General features: G+C 40.9%; 1 long non-coding RNA gene across 2 annotated transcripts in view; it reads right to left on the bottom strand.

The window, feature by feature from the left end:
• Nucleotides 1–21694, bottom strand: part of LOC101939332 (uncharacterized) — a 206828-nt gene that overhangs the window by 57719 nt on the left and 127415 nt on the right. Inside the window, exon 3 of one of the 2 annotated variants that reach the window (XR_255311.4) lies at nt 20277–20808. The exons of the other annotated variant lie outside the window; for it this stretch is intronic. This is a non-coding gene — a long non-coding RNA (uncharacterized LOC101939332). Of the gene's footprint in view, nt 1–20276; nt 20809–21694 lie in introns of those variants that run through there. 2 annotated transcript variants of the gene reach the window in all.

Genomic DNA, 21694 nt, shown 5'->3' with positions numbered 1-21694 from the left:
ATAAAGAAACAAATCAACAGAGCCAGACGTGTACCCAGAAACCTCCTGCTACAAGACAGGCCCAAAAAAGAAACCAGTAGAACTCCACTGGCCATCACCTACAATCCTCGGCTTAAACCTCTCCAACACATCTTCAGTGATCTACAACCCATCCTGGACAATGATCCCTCACTTTCACAGACCTTGGGAGGCAGGCCAGTCCTCGCCCACAGACAACCCGCCAACCTTAAGCATATTCTCACCAGCAACCACGCACCGCACCATAACAACTCTAACCCATGCAACAAACCTCGATGCCAACTCTGCCCACATATCTACACCAGCAACACCATCACAGGACCTAACCAGATCGGCTACAATATCACCGGCTCATTCACCTGCACATCCACCAATGTTATATATGCCATCATGTGCCAGCAATGCCCCTCTGCTATGTACATTGGCCAAACTGGACAGTCACTACGCAAGAGTAGATATGAACAAGTATATATATGGACACAAGTCAGATATCAGGAATGGCAATATACAAAAACCTGTAGGAGAACACTTCAACCTCCCTGGCCACACAATAGCAGATGTAAAGGTAGCCATCTTACAGCAAAAAAACTTCAGGACCAGACTCCAAAGAGAAACTGCTGAGCTCCAGTTCATTTGCAAATTTGACACCATCAGATCAGGATTAAACAAAGACTGTGAATGGCTATCCAACTACAGAAGCAGTTTCTCCTCCCTTGGTGTTCACACCTCAACTACTAGCAGAGCACCTCACCCTCCCTGATTGAACTAACCTCGTTATCTCCATACTGATTTATACCTGCCTCTGGAAATTTCCATTACTTGCATCTGAAGAAGTGAGGTTCTTACCCACAAAAGCTTATGCTCCAATACTTCTGTTAGTCTTAAAGGTGCCACAGGACCCTCTGTTGCTTTTTACAGATTCAGACTAACACGGCTACCCCTCTGATACAAGATATCTAATCAGTTCTTAAAATGTAGTGGGGATAACTTCTTGTTTCAGAAGTAATCAGGAAGACCATTTTAGATTTCATTCTGACTAACTGGGAGGAATTGCTTGTCAATCTGAAGGTGAAAAGCAATTTGGGTGAAAGTGATCATGAAATGATAGATTTCCTGATTCTAAGGAAAGGAAGGCATAAGAGAAGCAGAATAAGGACAATGGACTTCAAAAAAGCAGCCTTTAACAAACTTGAGAGAACTGATAGGTAAGATCCCATGGGAAGAAAATCTAAGGGCAAAAAGAGTTCAGGAGAGCTGGCAGTTTCTCAGAGATAATACCAAAGGCACCACTGTAAACTATCCCGATGAGAAGGAAAGATAGGAAGAATAGTCTGAGGCCAATATGGCTCCATTAGGAGCTCTTTAAAGACCTGAAAATCAAAAAGGAATTCTACAAAAAAGGGGAAATATGGACAAATTGCTGAGGAGGTCAAGCATATAGGGCCTAAATCAGAGAGGCTAGGGCACAAAATGAGTTACATCTGACAAGGGACAAAAATGGCAATAAGAAGAGGTTTAATAAATACATTAGGAGCAAGAGAACAATGAAAGAAAAGGAGATTTAGGTTAGATAGTAGGGGAAACTTTCCAATGATAAAGATAGTTAAACACTGGAATTGCGCTTCCAGAATCCCCATCACTTGAGGTTTTTAAGAACAGTTCAGACAAACACCTATCAGGGATGGTCTAGGTTCGCTTGGTCCTGCCTCAGCACAGGGGACTGGACTATATGACCTCTTGAGGTCACTTCAACATCTATATTTCTATGATTCTATGTATCTGACACAAAAAAAATTGCTTTATATTTAAGAATTTAAAAACCCTGTCTTTTTAGAGATCTGGCTCAGCTCACATAGCCTTTATCTACAGCAATCCTAACATATTACCGTATGTCTTTTCGAAAGGACACTGCTACTCTATGTAAACAGAGAGATAGGACTTCTGATGGGGTTTTCATTCCTCCCTGCTACTAATATCTATCCAAGTTAAGTGCATGCATCAGTGAAAGAATTCATCACAGCAATTGTTTGTCTGCCTCTCCCCCTCCATTATTGTTATTACTTGGACTATAGTAGATATGAACAAGTATATATATCCCTTTCCATTTCTTCACCAGGCATTATATTGATTGCTATGTAAAACTGTTCATTTATTTAAGCTCTCACTGTCTTTCGAAGGTTATGCAACTGGCAATAGTTAGGATAACCTTTAGTTTGACCTTTGTAAGCAATCACAACATGCCGGGAAGCAGCACCATTTAAGGTTTGATGAAGTATTGACTTTTATGCACGTTCAAAGTGGTTTCTGAAAATTGAGGTCTAGTTCAACCTTTGGGGAAAGTAAATTTTAATCTCTACACAAGATTTTATTTAATTTTTAACTTTAAACAGAAATCACTAACAGTGACTGAAAAACATTTTCTGCTCTTTTTTAAAAGAAAATTTCCAACAAGCTGAGTAAGGCAAACCACTAGCTAGCAATCTGGCTCCCCATCAGACTAATTTTGACCCAGAAGAGATATTCAACAAACACCTGGAAGAGAGGTCCAGGATGGTGTGTCATCCACTCAACAGCTGACATACACTGCAATATGAAAGTGCACTGAAGAAATAACTACTGGTATGTCAGAGATATTGTGGAAACACAAGAAGCCTCCAGGGCTAAAAGTAGCTTAGTTCCCTGGGGACTAGTATTTTGTGTCTTTCTAATAAGTTCAGGAGGCAACCAGTAAAATCAAAATGGAGAGAAGGATGGGTGCAAGAAGAAGAGAGCCCATTCTGAACTGCCAAATATTATTTTGTTCATGTAAATGAATACAGTGTAGAATCGAAATTGTATTTTAGGTTGAGGGGATGGGAACTCTTCCAAAGACAAAAATGAATAGACTTGTTAAACCCAATCTTGCTCCCAGTGTCTTCAATGGAAGGATTGGGCTCTTTATGGAATGTTGACGTGTAGTGATGACCATGATGGATCAATGCTGGAAAGAATTCTAGTCCCAGATTTTTAAAGCTATTGAGGTGTTGCTGCACTCAGAGTTGCAGTAACTGATTTAGGAGCCTGTCTCATTTTCAAAAGGGATTTAGGCACAAAAGGGATTTAGGAGTTTAAAACTCCTTAGGTATTGCAATGCTGAGCACAGCAACACCTAAATATGCTTACTAATCTGGGCCATAGACTGAGATTATTGCTGCATTCAGACAATTTTCTGCCACTGCATGGCATTTCTTGTATGACCTCCTATGGTCTATTTGTCATCATTCCTCTGTTTCCTATGGCTTGTTTCTGTCTCCTCTGGTCTTTCCTCCATGTTTCCTTAAAACAGAAAGCAGCAAAAAGTACAATTAATGTTCTGATATGAGTTTGGCTTTATATTGTACATATTACAATATTATATTGTAATAGCTTGGGGGGAGGGGGAGGATTGTTTGTTTTAATTGAATTGTGATACTGTTTCTCCCTCCTCCCCCAATGATTAAAAACACTTAATAAAAAAGGGCTTTAAATAACAACATAGTCAACATTGTAAGCCTAGTTCCATGATAATTTCCAAGGAAAAAGGTCCTTATCAAAAGCCCTCTTTCACATGCTCCAAGTTGGGACTTACGAAACAAGAAATCAGGGTCATGGGCACTGTGAACTCTACTTTCATAAATCAGGGGGTAGCCGTGTTAGTCTGTATCTATAAAAACAACAAGGAGTCTGGTGGCACCTTAAAGACTAACAGATTTATTTGGGCATAAGCTTTCGTGAGTAAAAACCTCACTTCTTCGGATGCATCCGAAGAAGTGAGGTTTTTTACTCACGAAAGCTTATGCCCAAATAAATCTGTTAGTCTTTAAGGTGCCACCAGACTCCTTGTTACTTTCATAAAGGGTTTGATCACTATGCTCTAGATAGGCTGCAATCTGTTGCGCTTGAGGCAGGAATTATTGGGTGAAATGCTATGGCCTGTACTATGCAGGGGGTCAGATTAGATGATTATAATGGTCTCTTCTTAAAACATATGAAACTCCCTAGTAAAATGAGGAGAAAAAGTGTAGTTGGGGTAGGAGGTTAGAGAGATTTAAGAGTGTCTTATTGCAGTACTTTCTGCCCCCATTATGGCTTTTTAGCAGGTGTGGTGCAAAAATCACTGCCTTGTGAATGAGCAGAGTATTTTCCCCTCCTGTACCAGACCTCCCATGTCTGTTACTGGGGAGGGGAGCACATTTCAAGGATGAATCAGAGCTGTACTGCATAGTAGAAAATATAATAGAAAAGATTTTATCAGGAGAAAAGAAAGATTTTCCACTTCCCTTCTTATATACAAAGGTTTAGGAGACAGCTGGAAGAAGAAATATAAAATATTCAGTAGGGAAATGCACATCTCTGTGAGGCTTTTTAATTGTGGTTTTAAACATGCCTTCCCTGTAGGCTCCATTTTGTCCAAGTCCAGGTGGTTACTCACAGGGGAGAGCATGTTTTCCTGCTCTCTGAGAAATCCTTCAAACCACCTGGGGTTTCAAGCAAGACATAAAAAGGGACCAACACGTGACCTGATCGATTTTTCAGAGGTGCTGAGGATCTGCAACCTCTACTGAAATTCGAGAGGTCAGAGGGGTACAATGCCTTTGAAAATCAATTACCTCACTTATTGAGGTGACTTAATATGGATTCATATTCCTAACTTTAGGCACCCATTGGGAAACTTTTCCCTAGGAGTCTAACTGGGTATTTAAGTTGGAATTATGGAGGCAGGTGAGTATGAAGGTGACATTTTATATAGCCATTTTTCTTGCTGCAACTGCATTTTGTAATGGGACAGGGCAGACAAGCCTGTCACCAGGTCAGTGTTACTGAGATACAGGCAAGTTGGTTCAGCTGTGGACTGGGGTAATCAGGATTGACAAGAGTTCCATTAACAGCTACTAAGGGGATTTGAAACATTCTGTGAATTGGCCTTGAATGAAGCTCTTAAGCTTGAATTCTCCTGTGATCCAGCACCGCATATGTAACATTAGAAGAGAAAAAATATATATAAACCAAACGAGCCCCCATATATTTGTTTGTAACGATAGGTCAGCCAGGCATTGATGCCAATATCCCAGATCTTTTGCAGCTTCTGCAGGAGAGTTTCTGATGAACAGAGCCCTAAGCATCTATTCAGGGATATCGCTCTAGATAAATGTTATTCCTTCTACAGCACAGGTATGATTGTTAGGTCTGATAGAGATGGACTGTAAATGGAGCTTGTATGGGTAGAGATAAAAAGGAGCTTCGGGTTTAAAAAAATAAAAACAGCAGGAAAGAGATCAACTAAGAAGGGTCAATCAGTCTAAAATAACCACTTATGTCAAGGGACCAACACATACTAAGTGTACGATGACAGGCTGGGAATAAGAGTGGAGTCTGCTAGTAAGTAATTCCTTTAGTTATTGTAGAAGCAGGGTTCTGGAGTCACTGAGGAGACAAATAATATCAGTAAGCTAGCACAGAGCAATTTAAATCCATATTTATTTCAGATAAATGAATATGTATATGCTTCTAGTGACCTTTGCCAAATGCCATTCTTTATCATCCCAAATAGCATTTCAAACATTTTAATCAGGGTAAGATTTAGATGTCTTTTTTTTCTTTTTCTTTTTTTTTTTTTAAGTGAGGCTCTCTCTCTCTCGCTCACTCTCTCAACACAAAAGCTGAGTGGAGTCCTTCAAAATACTAAGAGGGTCTGATCAGCTATGAGAAGTTTCATCAAAGTAAACAAGCTGCAAGTGGCACCCTTCTTTAGTTCAAGTACAATAGCACACAGTTCTTCTTGCCATGCAAAGGAGAGAGGTGGAAAAGAAAAAGGAGAGTGACTTTCTTCCATTTGTTTAAGTTCAGAGAGAGATCATGCATGCCAGGATCTCTAGAATCTGACCTAGCTGAATTCTGAGATGTTGCAATTTAGCAGAAGAAAGAAAAAATGCAGTGACGTGGAGTTTAACAGTCCTAGTGACTGCTTCTTCCATTCACATGTAGAGAGCTTACATGGTTAGTTCCCATCAAATCCAAAAGGCATTGCAGACTGTAATCCCTCACCTATCAATGGGCAAAGATACATATCTACAACAGTGAGATGAAAGTTAAGAGCCAGCTCATATAATAGCACCTCTTTGAGGCAAACATGGTGATGATCATCTCTATCATTGACCATCAGCTAAAAAGAACAAAGTCAACCCAAGACACATTTTTTCTACTTTGAAACTGCTGCAAACCCTTTTCATTCGAGCCTGCCACCAGCAAAGTGCTCACACGTGTGCGGCTACAGAATGCAGATAGCAGAAGCTGTTAATAAATACAGCAGCCATCCCTTTCCCACACACCATTACCCCCAACCCATGGGAATTCAACCACATCACCTCTACAACGTGTCTTGGGTATGCTAGACTCCAAATCTGGACCTCATGGATGGTAGCCAGTAATGTCTTCGGAAGATACCACACTCCATGTCCCTGACCAGGACTTTGTAATGTTCAAAATAGGCAATGCATCCATCCCAGATTATTCCCTCTGGATTTGTGATTGGAGGGTCCTTTCTGCAATCGGAAGGAGGGATATTTGCTCCCTCCTCACAGAAATTGCTTCTCCCAGAGCCCTCTGTTATGAGCTTTTACAGCACAACGGAGCTTAGTAAGGCCCTGGTTTTTAACCCAAACTAGTGCATGCTGGGACAAGACACTTACAGATTTCAGGCAGATGACTGAAAATGCCAGGTGGGTTCAACTAAGCTGGTTTGTTCTTTACCTTAACACTGAACCTGAACATTGTTAAGACTCCCAGGTAGGGTGACCAGATGTCCTGAATTTATAGGGACAGTCCTGATTTTGGGGACTTTTTCTTATATAGGCTCCTATTACCCCCCCCCCCCACACACACACACACACTCCCTGTCCCGACTTTTCACATTTGCTGTCTGGTCACCCTCCTCCCAGGGTATGTCTATACAGTGATTAAACACTCCTGGCTGGCTTGGGTCAGCTGACTGAGGCTCATGGGGCCGGGGCTGCTGAGATGTAAAATTGCTGTGTAGATATTTGGGCTCAGACTAGAGCCCGAGTTCTGGGACCCCACGACTGGGGAGGGACCCAGAGCCTGGGCTCCAGCCCAAGCACAAACATCTATACTGCAATTTTTAGCCCCACCGCCTGAGCCCTGTGAGCCTGAGTCAGCTGACACAGGCCAGCCACAGCTGTGCCGTGGGTCTTTTATTCCAGTGTAGTCGACATACCCTTGTAACCTGGGAGACAAGGCAGCTTACTTCTCTGGTTCCACCATGCCACCTGCCTGATGGAGAAAATTAACATGAAGAACTGGAAGCAGAGTAATTTTTTTAAAGGTTATGTTAAAAGTGGAATCTGTTACATGACTTCTGTTCTGATTGTGTTGATCATTCGTTAGTTTAGTGGAGAAGCCTTGGAGCATGGGGTTCCTGCCATCTCTTCCCAGCACACTGCTGTTGTACAGTATGTCCCCTTCTGAATCTATATGGCAATAAGAGCTATATAGAGAGCTGAATAAAACATTGTTGTGATGCTGTTTGAGATGGGAGGGAAAATGGTCTCCCCCATCTGCCTCATCCTGGTTGAAATGCAGGGGGAAGCCGTGGGAGTAAGCAAAAACGCAGCATGTTTGCAAGGGCTTCTGTGAGCCCTCCAGAGGAAAATCAGTATCTGATTAGAAATCATACTGTACAATGCTGTTTCTTCTCCAGTCATACAGTGATGTTGTTGACTGCTAAATTATGAAGGACTACAGCAACACGGCTAAGCCACAGAGAAAGGAGAGCAAAAAATACTGGCTCTCTATTTTTATGACACATACATCTCTATAAAGGAAACAATAACATAGGGAGGGCGAGATAGGCATTTAGAAGTAATAACTGTAAGGCATTTCACTAATAAGGAAGCATTATTGGGTTTATTCTAAGCTCCAGTAACAAGGCCATACAATGACCATATATCTGGGGGGGGGGGAAAGCTGGAGAGCAGAAAATCAATTCTTGCTTGTGACACATATCCAAGTACATAGAAACCCGTTTTAAGTGATCACTCAAGGGAGCAACAACTTGCAGTGGCCTTCAATAAGAAGATGGAGCAAAAATAATAATACATTTAGGTCTGTCATTTAAGACAGGAGTCTTAAAGATGGCCTCTTATACAGGTTTCACTGTATTTATGTTTAGAATGAGCTGCAAAGAATTCATTACAAAAAAACCAAGAGAACTTGCTGCATGATGAGGTTTTGCTTATGACCTGCCTTCCTTCCAAATGACCCACTTAGCTCTCAACATTTAGGTCTGCATTGCATGTAACTGGACTGTGTGCAGCAGGAGTAGCAAAGAGCTTTCTAGCTGGAGGATGTGGTTTGAAAGAGCAGCGATCAATGGATTCTGGCATTAGTATCTTTCTTCTTTCTGTGCGTAACTGGTATGGCCATCAATATACATACACTTTTAACTAAGAGAACATGGTAGTGTGTTTTTCCTCAGTTTGAGCAATGGGTTTAAAAAACAGTCATTTTTTTCAATACCTCTGGTTTGCATAAATGGCCTAACAACACACACACGTTTTAGGACGTATTGCTTATCAGAACTGGTTGAAATTCTTTGATCAAAACGTTTTTTAAAAACTGGAAACCCTCGCACCCTGTTTTATCTAAATGTTCCATATTTTTGTCATAGCCAGAAATGTCGATTTTTGCTTTGTCTGTTACCCTCTGTCCCTTTTATTCCTTCTTTCTCTTCCCAGGGTTCGGGGTGGTTTGGTTTTGTTTAGCTTTACTTTTCACTGCTCTCTAATTTTCCCTTTTGCCACTCTGTTACTTCAAAAGATTAAGTTTTGAAAAAAGGTTAGAGTGTGAAAAGGCAAATGAAAAAAAAATACCCCAAACCCTAAATATTATTCATTCTGTTGCATTCAGTAGCAAAAAGCGGGGAAGGGGAAAAAGAAAAACAAAAAAATAACTTAAAAAAAAAATTACTAGCCCACTCTCCTCCACCCCGTGATAACTCCAAAGGCCATAGAAAGGGGCAGGAAACCAGGCCAGCCTATTGAAAGGCCTGGCTGATAGATGTCCTGGGAACCTTTACATATAAGAAGTAGTTAATATGGCTTTATGGAAAGTAGGTCTTGTCAAGAAAACCTGATTTCATTCTTTGATGAGGTTACAAGTTTGGTTGATAAAGGTAATGGCATAGATGTAATATATTTAGACTTTTGTAATATGTTTGACTTGGTACCTCATGACATTCTGACTAAAAAAAATTAGCACTATACAACATTTTTATTTGGGGGAAGTTCTATGGCCCGTGTTATACAGGGGGTCAGACTAGGTGATCACAATGGTCTCTTCTGGCTTTGGAATTTATGAATTTCAATAGAGCACATGTTGAATGGATTAAGAACCAGCTAACTGACTGATCTAAAAAGTAAGTTGTCAATGGAGAATCATCATCAAATGGGTTTTTTTTTCTAGTGGCATTCCTCAGGGATCAGTACTAGGCCTGACATTATTCAGTATCTTTATCAATGATCTGGAAATAAATATAAAAATCACAGCTGATAAAATCTGTGGACAACACAAAGATTGGCAACGTGGTAAATAATGATGAGCAAAGGACAGCCATGCAGAACAATCTGGATGTCACTTTGAAGCTGGGCTTATTGAAACACAATGTGTTTTAATACAGCTAAATGCAAAGTTATACATCTAGGAACCAGGAATCCAGGCCATACCTACAGAATGAGGGACTGTATCCTGGAAAGCATGGAAAAGGTTTCACGGGTCAGAGTGCACAAGCAATTCAACATCAGTTCCCACTACAATTCTGTGGCAAAAGGAATTAATGCAATTCTTGGATGTATAAAAAGGGCAGGAGTGAATAGCATAAACAAGGGAGTAATGATGAAGAGTAGGGAGGTGATTTTACCTCCACATACAGCAGTGGTGAGACTGACACAGAAATACTGGGTATAGTTCTAGTGTGCACATTTTAAAAAGAATGTTGAAAAATTAGAGAGGGTGCAAAAAATGATTTGAGGGTGGAGAAAATGCCCCAGAGTGAGAGACTTAAAGAGTTCGATCTGTTTAGTTTATTGAAAAGACGCTCAAGAGGTAACTAGATGATGGTGTATAAACTTTCATAGGTAGAAAATAGCAGATACTAAAAGGCTCCTACTAATACAGCCCAATATGCCATTAGCGTTCCGAAGAAGTGGGCTGTAGTCCACGAAAGCTTATGCTCTAATAAATTTGTTAGTCTCTAAGGTGCCACAAGTCCTCCTGTTCTTCTCTTGGCAACAAGGGCATACTGTTGATTCATAGCCACCTTCTCGTCCATTGTAATCTCCAGGTCCTTTTCTGCAGAACTGCCAGTCAGTCCCCAGCCTGTAGCAGTACATGGGATTCTTCTGGCCTAAGTGCAGGACTCTGCACTTATCCTTGTTGAACCTCATCAGATTTATATTTGGCCCAATCCTCCAATTTGTCTAGGTCACTCTGGACCCTATCCCTACCCTCCAGCATATCTACCTCTCCCCCCCACACACCTTAGTGTCATCTGCGAACTTGCTGAGGGTGCAATCCATCCCATCATCCAGATCATTCATGAAGATGTTGAAAAAAACAGCCCCAGGACTGACCCCTGGGGCACTCTGCTTGATACCGGCTGCCAACTAGACATCAAGTCATTGATCACTACCAATTGAGCCCGACGATCTAGCAAGCTTTTTATCCACCTTTAGTCCATTCATCCAATCGATACTTCTTTAACTTGCTGGCAAGAATACTGTGGGAGACCATATCAAAAGCCCTGCTAAAGTCAAGGTATATCATGTTCACCGCTTCCCCCATATCCACAGAGCCAGTTATCTCATCATAGAAGGCAATCAGGTTGGTCAGGCATGTCTTGCCCTTGGTGAATCCATGTTGACTAGTCCTGATCAGCTTCCTCTCCTTGAAGTGCTTCAAAGTGGATTCCTTGAGGACCTGCTCCATGATTTTTCCAGGGACTGAGATGGGGCTGACTAGTCTGTAGTTCCCCGGATTCTCCTTCTTCCCTTTTTTAAAGATGGGCACTATATTTGTCTTTTTCCAATTATCCGGGACTTCACCCGATCGCCACAAGTTTAGGCCCTGAGTCACACCAGCCCCATGGCACAAATGAGGAGTGTCAGTAGAAAGACAGCTGGGAAGCTGATGGAAAAGGACTGCTACTGTGTTGCCACCTCTGACCAGTGGGCCAGACAAGCGAGGGCCTGGAAGAGGCAGCTAAGTGACTGCAATAAAAGTAGGAGCTGTCCTCAGATCAATGGAGGAAGAAGGAGCCAGAAGGCTAGCAGGTCAGGTCATAAGAGAGACCTGGAGTTGATGGTATGGAGATAGATAAAGAATCAGCCAGCAAGGCTGCAAGGAGAAGGCTAAGATTTAGCAGGAACAGGGGCCATTTGGGTTGGTAGGAAGCTAGAGTGAAGTCAGAAAAGAACTACCCACCCCGGATACTGACTGAAGAGCAGTAGCATAGGAAGGCAAACTGCTGTACAAGATGTGCCATTCAGCTACAACCCATCTAGAAAAAGGTTTCAGCTTCCCACTGACACAGGGGCAGGAGAGCTCCAGATGCTGGAATCCAGCTGCAGTAGAAAGCTGTGAGATAGGGTCACAAGGCAGGTCTGCAGAGGAAGTAACCCATATGTTTTGTGCTTCAAATGTCAGTGCTTCTTTAAAAAGAGCCACATAAGATACAGCACACTTCTGCTCCCATCCTCCACAGTAGAAGGAAGAAAAGACAGTTCCACAATCATGAAAGAGAGTTTCTTTGGTTAAAAACCCATGCTGGTTAAGAGGGGAGGTGAAAGCAGCAATAAAAATTAAAAACATATATAACAAAATGGAAAAATGGGGAAGCTGATGGCAATGAAAACAGCAGTGAGGAAATGCAGATAACTGAAAGGAAAAACTAAAGGAATCTATTAACTATATGTGGTTGTTAAAGTTAAGGATAATAAGAAGGGAGGCAATGTGCAGCACAGAGGAGCAGATTCCTTGAGATCCACAGCCATTGACTAATATCCATTTTAGGATTGTCAAGCGATTAAAAAAAATGATCGCGATTGATCACGGTGTTAAGCAATAACAGAATACCATTTATTTAAATATTTTTGGATGTTTTCTACATTTTCAAATATATTGATTTCAGTTGCAACACAGAATACATAGCGTACAGTGCTCACTTTATATTTATTTTTTATTACAAATATTTGCACTGTAAAAAAACCCCAAAAGAAATAGTATTTTTCAATTCACCTCATACAAGTACTGAAGTGCAATCTCTTTATCGTGAAAGTTGAACTTACGAATGTAGAATTATGTACAAATAAACTGCATTCAAAAATAAAACAATGTAAAATTTTAGAGTCTGCACATCCATTCAGTCCTAGTTCTTGTTCAGCCAATCGCTCAGACAGACAAGTTGTTTACATTTGCAGGAGATAATGCTGCCCTCTTCTTGTTTACCATGTCACCTGAAAGTGAAAACAGGCGTTCGCATGGCACTGTTGTAGGCGGCGGGTCACAAGATATTTACATGTCAGATGCGCTAAAGGTGCATATGTCCCTTCATACTTCAACCACCATTCCAAGTGACATGCGTCCATGCTGATGATGGATTCTGCTCAATAATAAGCCAAAGCGTATGTGTTTCCAAGCTCCTTTCAGTAGTGCACAGCCTGCCAGATGATTTTAAATCTGATTTAGAGAAAGCACCTAGATCCCTGGCTCCAAAGACAGTCTCAAATTCCAGACCTCATGCATCGATTGTCAGCTTTCTCAGTTTTAGCGTAAAAGAAATAATAATGCTGCTAGCTCATGGAAAAAAACATTTCATGAACATTTTTGAACAATGACAAGGAAGCTTTAAGTTCATGAAACATTTTTCCAGAACTCGTTTTGATTGGTAAAAAATCCCATTCTTATTTTTTTTTTAATTCCTAGTTCCCCACTGGAGAAAGGTGGGGGGGGGGAGTTTAATTTAGATTTTAAAGAGAAATTTGTTATTTTCCTCACTTTCTCACACATTAACAAAAAAAAAACTTCCTCTCTTATTTCCCCACTAGAAAAATAGAAAGAGAGAGTGGGACTTCACCCACAATTTCAAAAAAATCATTTGACTGCAATGGCAGTCAAAAAAGCTAACAATGTTAGGAGCCATTAGGAAATGGATAGATATTAAGACCAAAAATATCATAATACCACTAGATAAATCCATGGTATGCCCACACCTTGAATACTTTGTGCAGTTCTGGTCACCCCATCTCAAAAAAGATATATTAGAATTGGAAAAAGTACAGAGAAGGGCAACAAAAATGATAAGGATAGGGAATCGCTTCCATACAAGGAGAGATTAAAAAGACTGGGACTATTCAGTTTAAAAAAGAAACAACAAAAGGGGGATGTGATAGAGGTCTATAAAATTATGAGTGGTGTGGAGAAAGTGAATAAAGAAGCTTATTTACCCCTTCATACATAGGTGCTGGAACTAGGGGTGCTGCTGCACCCCTTGGCTTGAAGTGGTTTCCATTATATACAGGGTTTACAGTTTGGTTCCATGGCTCTCAGCACCCCCACTATACAAATTGCTTCAGCACCCCTGCCTTCATGTAACACAAGAACCAGGAGTCGCCCACTGAAATTAAAAGGCAGCAAGTTTAAAACAAACATAAGGAAGTACCACTTCACATGATGCATGGTCAACCTGTGGAACTCATTGCCAGGGGTGTTGTGAAGGCCAAAAGTATAACTGAGAAAAGAATGAGAAGTTCATGGAGGATAGGTCCATCAATGGCTATTAGCCAAGATGGTCAGGGATGCAACCCCATGCTTTGGGTGTCCCTAAACCTCTGACTGTGTATTAAATCTTGTAGTCAGTGGCTTCAGGCATGCTTATATTACATGGTGAAGAGGAAATAGTAGTTGTGATTTGGTAACCAATGGTAAAGATTGAGTGTTTGATGGCAACCACCGTAAGAGGCAGAAAAACAAACAGCTTGATTTTTCAATCCCAGGCTGAGTTTGCAGAAGTGGCAGAAAAAAAAGTACCAGTAATCTTTTTTATTTTTCAACTGGGCAGGTTTGATATGGAGTTATTGGGAGAGAAAAAATATGAGCTTTCAATGTCACTTTTACAGAATCACTTTACTCATTATAAAGGCTCTTTCCAAACTGGCAAAGTATTTTAGATTGTTGTAAGTATCGTTGTAGCTGTGTTGATCCTGTGATATTAGAGAGAAAAGGTGGGTGAGATAATATCTTCTATTAGACCAACTTCTGTTGGTGAGAGAAAAGTATGTAAGCTCGAAAGCTTCTCTCTCTCACCAACAGGACTTGGTCCAAGAAAAGATATTACCTCACCCACCTTGTCTCTCTAATATACTTTAGAGTTTGAACGCTGCTGGCATGCCTCTACCGCAGTGCTTCTCAAAGTCGGGCCGCCGCTTGTTCTGGGTAAGCCCCCGGCAGGCCGGGCCAGTTTGTTTACCTGCCGTGTCTGCATGTTCGGCCGATCGCGGCTCCCACTGGGCGCGTTTCGCCGCTCCAGGCCAATGGGGGCTACGGGAAGCGGCACGGGCCGAGGGATATGCTGGCCACCGTCCTGCAGCCCCTATTGGCCTGGAGCGGCGAACCGCAGCCAGTGGGAGCCGTGATCGGCCGAACCTGCGGACGTGGCAGGTAAACAAACGGGCCTGGCCCGCCAAGGGCTTTCCCTGAACAAGCGGCGCACCAGCTTTAAGAAGCACTGATCTACAGTACTCTAGCTGCATCTCATATGGATTATACAAACCATTTTTATTTTCTTACTTGTATACTAGAACACATCCTTAGACGACAGACAATATCAGCGAAGTCATGAACTTCGAATATGTGATTACCTAGCAGAGCAGAAGGCACTATTCTAGTCTGTCTGGGACTGAATATAATATGTATTAAATAAAACCTGTCTAAAACCTTTCTATACTGAAATTTGGGGCAGAAAACATGGCTCATTTTCTTTTGCAAAGTGCTATGTGTGCTGTCCTTTTGGTGATTACAAAAAGGTTATTAATAAGTTTGCCCAATGAGCCAAAAGTCTCTAAAGATGAACAGTAATTTCATTCCTTACATGGTGGGGGGTTTTGTTCTTTAAAACAAGGAAAGGAAATATTTTTAGAAGACTGTAAACTGTTTAGAATAGAACTAAGCAGTTTTGACATGGTCTCTTTTTAACCCCTTCCTGGCCACCTGTATATTAACATGGTCATCCCTTGAGCCCCCTGAATACTGGACATCAGCAATACATGCCTGACCCCTGTGCAATAGACTGTACTGTCATTCACACAATTAAAGTTCCTACACAAATCATCATGATTTCAGGTGGCCATTAATCCAGGAGCTACTGACATGACAGATCATGGGTCTCAATTTTTTGTAGTCTGGGGCCCTTAATCTTCCAATAATTGACACATATTTTAACCCATAATTGCTTCTGCAAAGTGGTGATAGCTTATTGTGCGACTCCGTATCTGGTGATCTTTAATTGGTGGGTTATTAGTATGATGGGCCATAGCATGGGAATGAATGTGTTTCTAATTGTATAAAGTGCACATACCCTGAATATGCAGGGTAATAATTCAAAATGCAGTGTGTGTAATAAGTCATTAAAAATGCAGTAGTTACTGTATATGCCTGATGATTATCATGGCTGCATGGCGTATTTTATTCTGTTTGTGTTATCACAGATTAATACCATCAGAGAGAAATAGTACAGGGAAGGCAAAAATAAGAGACAAGGAACTTTTGAAGACATCTGCCAATTTTACTACTATTCAGAATAGTGCTGTATTAAAAAAAAAATCTTACTCTATGGCCAAATAATAATAAGTCATGTACTAATACTAATGAACCTCAAATTCACAAGCAATGAAATGCAAAAATCCTGAAACTACAAACCTTTTTTTCCATATGCCCAATAGCTAATTATCATATTTGATTTAATAACAGCTGTAGATGAGTTAAAGAAAATCCCTTCTAAGGGATCAACTTTTCACTATAACTAATGTTTACTGATGAGTTTAAAACCTTTGGCAAGAAGGTTTCTGTTGTAAAAGACAACCACTTAGCTATTGCATAGCTGTGCATGCTAGCACCATCATGCCAGTATAGATTAAACAAAAATCATGTTAGAGTGCTGGCTATGAACCAGAAAACATGTGATGTGTAATTTTATTTACATGGATTCAAATTCATTTAAAAAAATCATCTGCATCTTTTAACTAATTACAGCTTGTTTTTAAAATTGATTCCATTTTGTGTGCAAATGCCCAATTTTGTTCATGTTAGCTACAGAAGACTTCCATTGATGTCAGTGGTAGTTTTGCAAGAGTACCCTTTTTAAAAAGATACATTCCTACAGTTACGGTCCAAAGCACTGACGTTTACTGCAGTGTTTGTGGCTCATAGTGTAGAATGATGAGGTGTGTATATATATATATATATATACACATACACACATACACACACACACTTTTTTTTTAATATACAGGCAAGGCAAGCAAGATTTCACCCCCAAATGCAATAAACAAAATCTCTTCTTTAAAGAGGATGGAAACAATAAAAAATATAAGAGAAAGCTGTGTAAGCAGATGTATTCAATAAATATATCTGTTCTGTATTCTGGAAAAAACAGATAATGTAGTCATATCATATGATGATGATGATAATACTGTTTCCATTCCACTAGTATCTCAGAAGGATGTTAAACAGCAGCTACTAAAGATAGACATTTTTAAATCCGCAGGTCCAGATAACTTGAATGCAAGAGTTTTAAAAGAGCTAGCTGAGAAGCTTACTGGACCATTAATGTTGATTTTCAATAAGTCTTGGAATACTGGGGAACTTCCAGAAGACTGGAAGAAAGCTAATGTTGTGCCAATATTTAAAAAGGGTAAACAGGATGACCCAGGTAATTATAGACCAGTCAGTCTGACATCAATTCCAGTCAAAAACATTAACAAAGTATTAAGGACAGTGAAAGAATAATGCCAATCAACAGGAGTTTATGGGAAAGAAATCCTATCAAACTAACTGGATATCTTTTTCCCCCCATAAGATTGCAAGTTTGGTTGATAAAGGCAATAGTGTCTATGTAATACACTTAGACTTCTGTAAGGCATTTGACTTGGTACCGCATCATATTCTGATTAAAAAACTAGAATGCTATAAACTTAACATGACACACATTAAATGAATTAAAAGCTGGCTAACTGATAAGTATCCAAATGTAATTGTAAATGAATCATCATTTAGCAGGTATGTTTCTAATGAGATCCTGCAGAGATTCAATGTTGGTCCTATGCTGTTTAGCATTTTTATCAATGACCTCGAAGAAAATATAAAGCCATCACTGATAAAGTTTGCAAATGACACAAAAATTAGGCGAGTGGTAAATAACGAAGAGGACAAATAATTGAGTGGTCTAGCTTGCTTAGTAAAATGAATGCAAGCAAACAACGTGTTTTAATATGGCTAAATGTAAATGTAACACCTATCAGGAATGGTCTAGTTATTACTTAATGCCCTGCCTTGAGTGTAGGGGACTGGACTAGAAGATGTATTGAGGTCCCTTCCAGTCCTACACTTCTATGATCTAGAACAAAGAACATAGGACATACTTACAGGATGGGGTGGCTATCTTGGAAAGCAGTGATTGAAAAATATTTGGGAGTCATGATGAATAATCAGCTGAACATGAGCCCCTTGTGCAACATTGTAGACAAAAGGGCTAATGCATTCCTTGGGTGCATAAACAGGGGAAGCTTGAATAGGAGTAGAGAGATTACTTTACCGGTCTACTTGGCACTGGTGTGACTGCTGCTGGAATACTGTGTCCACAACTCAAGAAGGATGTTGATAAATTGGAGAGGGTTCAGAGAAGAGCCACAAGAATGATTAAAGGATTAGAAAACATACCTTATAGTGATGGACTCAAAGAGCTCAATCTGTTTATCTTAAAGAGAAGGATAAGGGGTGACTTGATCACACTCTGTGAGTATTTTCATGGGGAACAAATATTTAATAATTGGCTCTTCAGTCTAGCGGAGAAAGGTATAACATGATCCAATGGCTGAAAGTTGAAGAGAGACAAATTCAGACAGGAAAAAAGGCACACATTTTTAGCAGTGGGGGCAGTTAACCATTGGAACAATTTACTAAGGATCGTGGTGGATTCTCCATCACTGGCACTTTTTAAAATCAAGATTGGATGTTTTTTCTAAAAGATATGCTCTAAGAATTATTTTGGGGAAAGTTCTATGGCCTGTGTTATACAGGAGGTCAGATTAGATTATCACAATGGTTCCTTCTGGCCTTAGAATCTATGAAATGGCATATATCAGAGAGGACTAAACAGCTAATGGCAATGGGCTATTTTGGGGCAGTGGAAAGGGAAAACAGTGCCTCATCACATAACTGTTTAACAATACCATATCACAAGTTGCATATACTAGGACGCCTCACCTCTGCTGCAAAACACTGAGGCAAAAGCTCCTTACTGATTTCACAGAGCTAACTAATGCTTTTAACCCACTACAGCAAATGGACTCTAGAGCTTAACTAGTGCTTAACTCTTGTATATCAGGGGAAGGAGGTGAGAGGGTCTGAGAACAGAATGGTGCAGCTCATTACCAATGTGGAACAAGGTTAGGTGGTTGGACAGCTCAGTCCTGAATTTCCTGGCACTTCTTACTCTAAATGACAAAATTACACTGTTTTATGGAAGGGTATTGTATTTAATGTTGTCATCTTAATGGAAGTTTGTGTGCTGCAGATTTTGCATAAAAGACTACCCTGCATGGACACAGCACTGTCCAGTGGGTGTAGTATCCTACAGCTCCTATATGGGACACCAGTGCAAACGACAGTAAAGTAAGTAGCTTCTGTATATAATAAACTATGGCTCCATACTCTCACATTTCCACAGACATCATTAGAGGTTTGCCACTGACTTCAACGGGAGCAACATCAGGCATCAAGAGCACAAGGTTCTAACATTTGAGCTAAAGGAGAACTCCTTTTACATTGAGGCAGTAATAAACGGTATAATTGCTGGGTCATGACCTCAGGGAGACACAAAACCAGGCACAACCAGACCAGCGTATTACACACAATAGCTGCTTTTCAAATATGAATAACTTATCTGGCTTAAATAGCATCACAAGCCAGGCTTGGTCTATGCTACCAACCCACGCCGGTATAACTACGTCACGCAGGGGCGAGGAAAATCCTGACCTCTGAGCAAGGTAGCTCTACAGACGTAGCGCTGTCAGCACTGGGGGTCAGGTTGATGGGAGGGCTTCTCCAGTCGACATGATACCACCTCTCAGGGAGGTGGAGTACCTGCGCTGATAGGAGAAGCTCTCCCATCAGTCTAGGTATTGTCTTCACTAAGCGCTACAGCAGCCAGCTGCACTGGTGCAGCTGCAGCACCGTACATGTTAACAAGCCCTAGATATCATTTTTTTCTTTAATCCATTTTTGTTGCTATAAAAATGAGAGAAGGAATGAGAAACAAAACATAGATCAGCTGCAGTTCAGCTACAAGTATTAGACTCGAAGCAGGAACTAATTCTGGGTGGGAGGGATAGCTCGGGGGAGAGCATTGGCTTGCTAAACCCAGGGTTGTGAGCTCAATCCTTGAGCAGGACCGGCTCCAGGCACCAGCTTAACAAGCGGGTGCTTGGGGCGGCTAAGGGAGAGGGGCGGCACCTGCGGCAATTCGGCGGCGGCAGGTCCCTCACTCCCTCTAGGAGCGAAGGACCTCTGCCGCTGAACTGCCGCCGCCGATCGCGGTTTTTTTTTTTTTTTTTTTTGCTTGGGGCGGCAGAAATGCTGGAGCCGGCCCTGTCCTTGAAGGGGCCATTTAGGGATCTGGGGCAAAAATCTGTCTGGGCTTGATCCTGCTTTGAGCAGGGGTTTGGACTAGATGACCTCCTGAGGTCCCTTCCAACCCTGGTATTCTATGATTCTAAGTCTTATGGTCTGTGTTATGCAGGATGTCAGACTAGATGATAATTATGGTTCTTTCTAGTCTTAAAAAACCAAAACACACACACATATTATATATATATATATATATATACACATACACACATGCAGTGTTCTGCTCTCAATAAAGCAAAGCCAAAATAAGATGATATTTTTAATAAATGAAGTACAGGCTACAGATCTGTGTGTTACAATTTAACACAATGCACATTAAAATAAATGGGAGAGGGAAAGAGACTGGGGAAAGAAACACTTTAAAAAAAAATTAAAACTACAGTATCTCAGCAGTGCCAGAAAACTAGAAGACAAAAGTCTCCCCAAAGCAACACAGAAACATCATTGTAATAGGAGACTGGATGACTCAGGGGGCTGGAGTGGAATATGGCCCCTTTCACCTCTAGGTCATGGGTTTGAATCCATTTTCAATTGGCTGAGACTAGAAGTTGTTACTATCTGATGGGCGTTCGGTGACCTATGTGAAATTTGTTGGTTGTCTCAGCCCTGTCTGTAGGGGACAGCTGTCCAGATCACACAAGCCATCGTCACAATAGTTACCCAACACATACTGTTCTCGCAGACGACACATCCATTCAGTAATTGCCCACATGGCTTGAAGCTCTAAGAGACACCAAGGTTACACTGCTGCCTTCTGTTTCAGGAGTTGACAGGCATGCTTGCCCAGCCTGAAAGAGACTAAGAGAAATTCTCATGTCCCCTTTGTTCTTCAGTCCCGATATTCTCCCTCCCCTCTTCTCTGCAAGACTGAGAGAAAAGTTGTCTGCATTCCTCTATAATTATCCCAGTACTGCCAACCCCAAGCATTCAAAAAGCACGAGTCAGCTCCCCTCCCCCAAAATAATCAATAGATTAGCTTTAAAATCATGACCTTTTTAAAAATATATATATTAAATTTGGGCTTCCCACTGCCTCCAAATGTGCTTTCTGACTTTATGGTACACAGTTTGAAGCTTTTCTCTAAAAAAACAGCGAAGAGGCCAGTGACACTTTAAAGACTAACAGATTTATTTGGGCATAAGCTTTTGTGGGTAAAAAACCCAATTCTTCAGATGCATGGAGTGCATCTGAAAAAGCGAGGTTTTTACCCACGAAAGCTTATGCCCATATAAATCTGTTAGTCTTTAAGGTGCCACCAGACTCCTCGTTGTTTTTGTGGATACAGGGTTAACACAGCTACCCCTCTGAAGTTTTTCTCTGCAACCATGAAGGTTAGAAACTTACTTTTAAAAAATGAAAACAGATTTTTATGTATTCACATGACTCCAAGATCTGGGGCTTTAAGAAAAAACATCAACTATCACGAGACTCTTGATAACAATCAAGAGTTAACACTGCATCTTAATATGTTTGTTTAAAATATATCATGTTCGCATACATGGAGTACGAGCATCAGCATTTCTACTGGTGCTTAGAGGATGCGATGCCTAGACACCAAGGAACTTGACCCAAAGCCTGCTGAAGTCAATGGGAATCATTCACAATGGGCTTTGGACCAGGGCCAAAAAGACCAGTATTGGATCTTTGTCTTTTTCAAGTCCCAAAGGGATACCAGGAAAGGGAT

This window comes from Chrysemys picta, chromosome 1 (assembly GCF_011386835.1).
Source record: "Chrysemys picta bellii isolate R12L10 chromosome 1, ASM1138683v2, whole genome shotgun sequence".
NCBI classification, from domain to species: Eukaryota; Metazoa; Chordata; order Testudines; family Emydidae; genus Chrysemys; species Chrysemys picta.
This window is presented reverse-complemented; position numbering and strand designations above follow the sequence as displayed.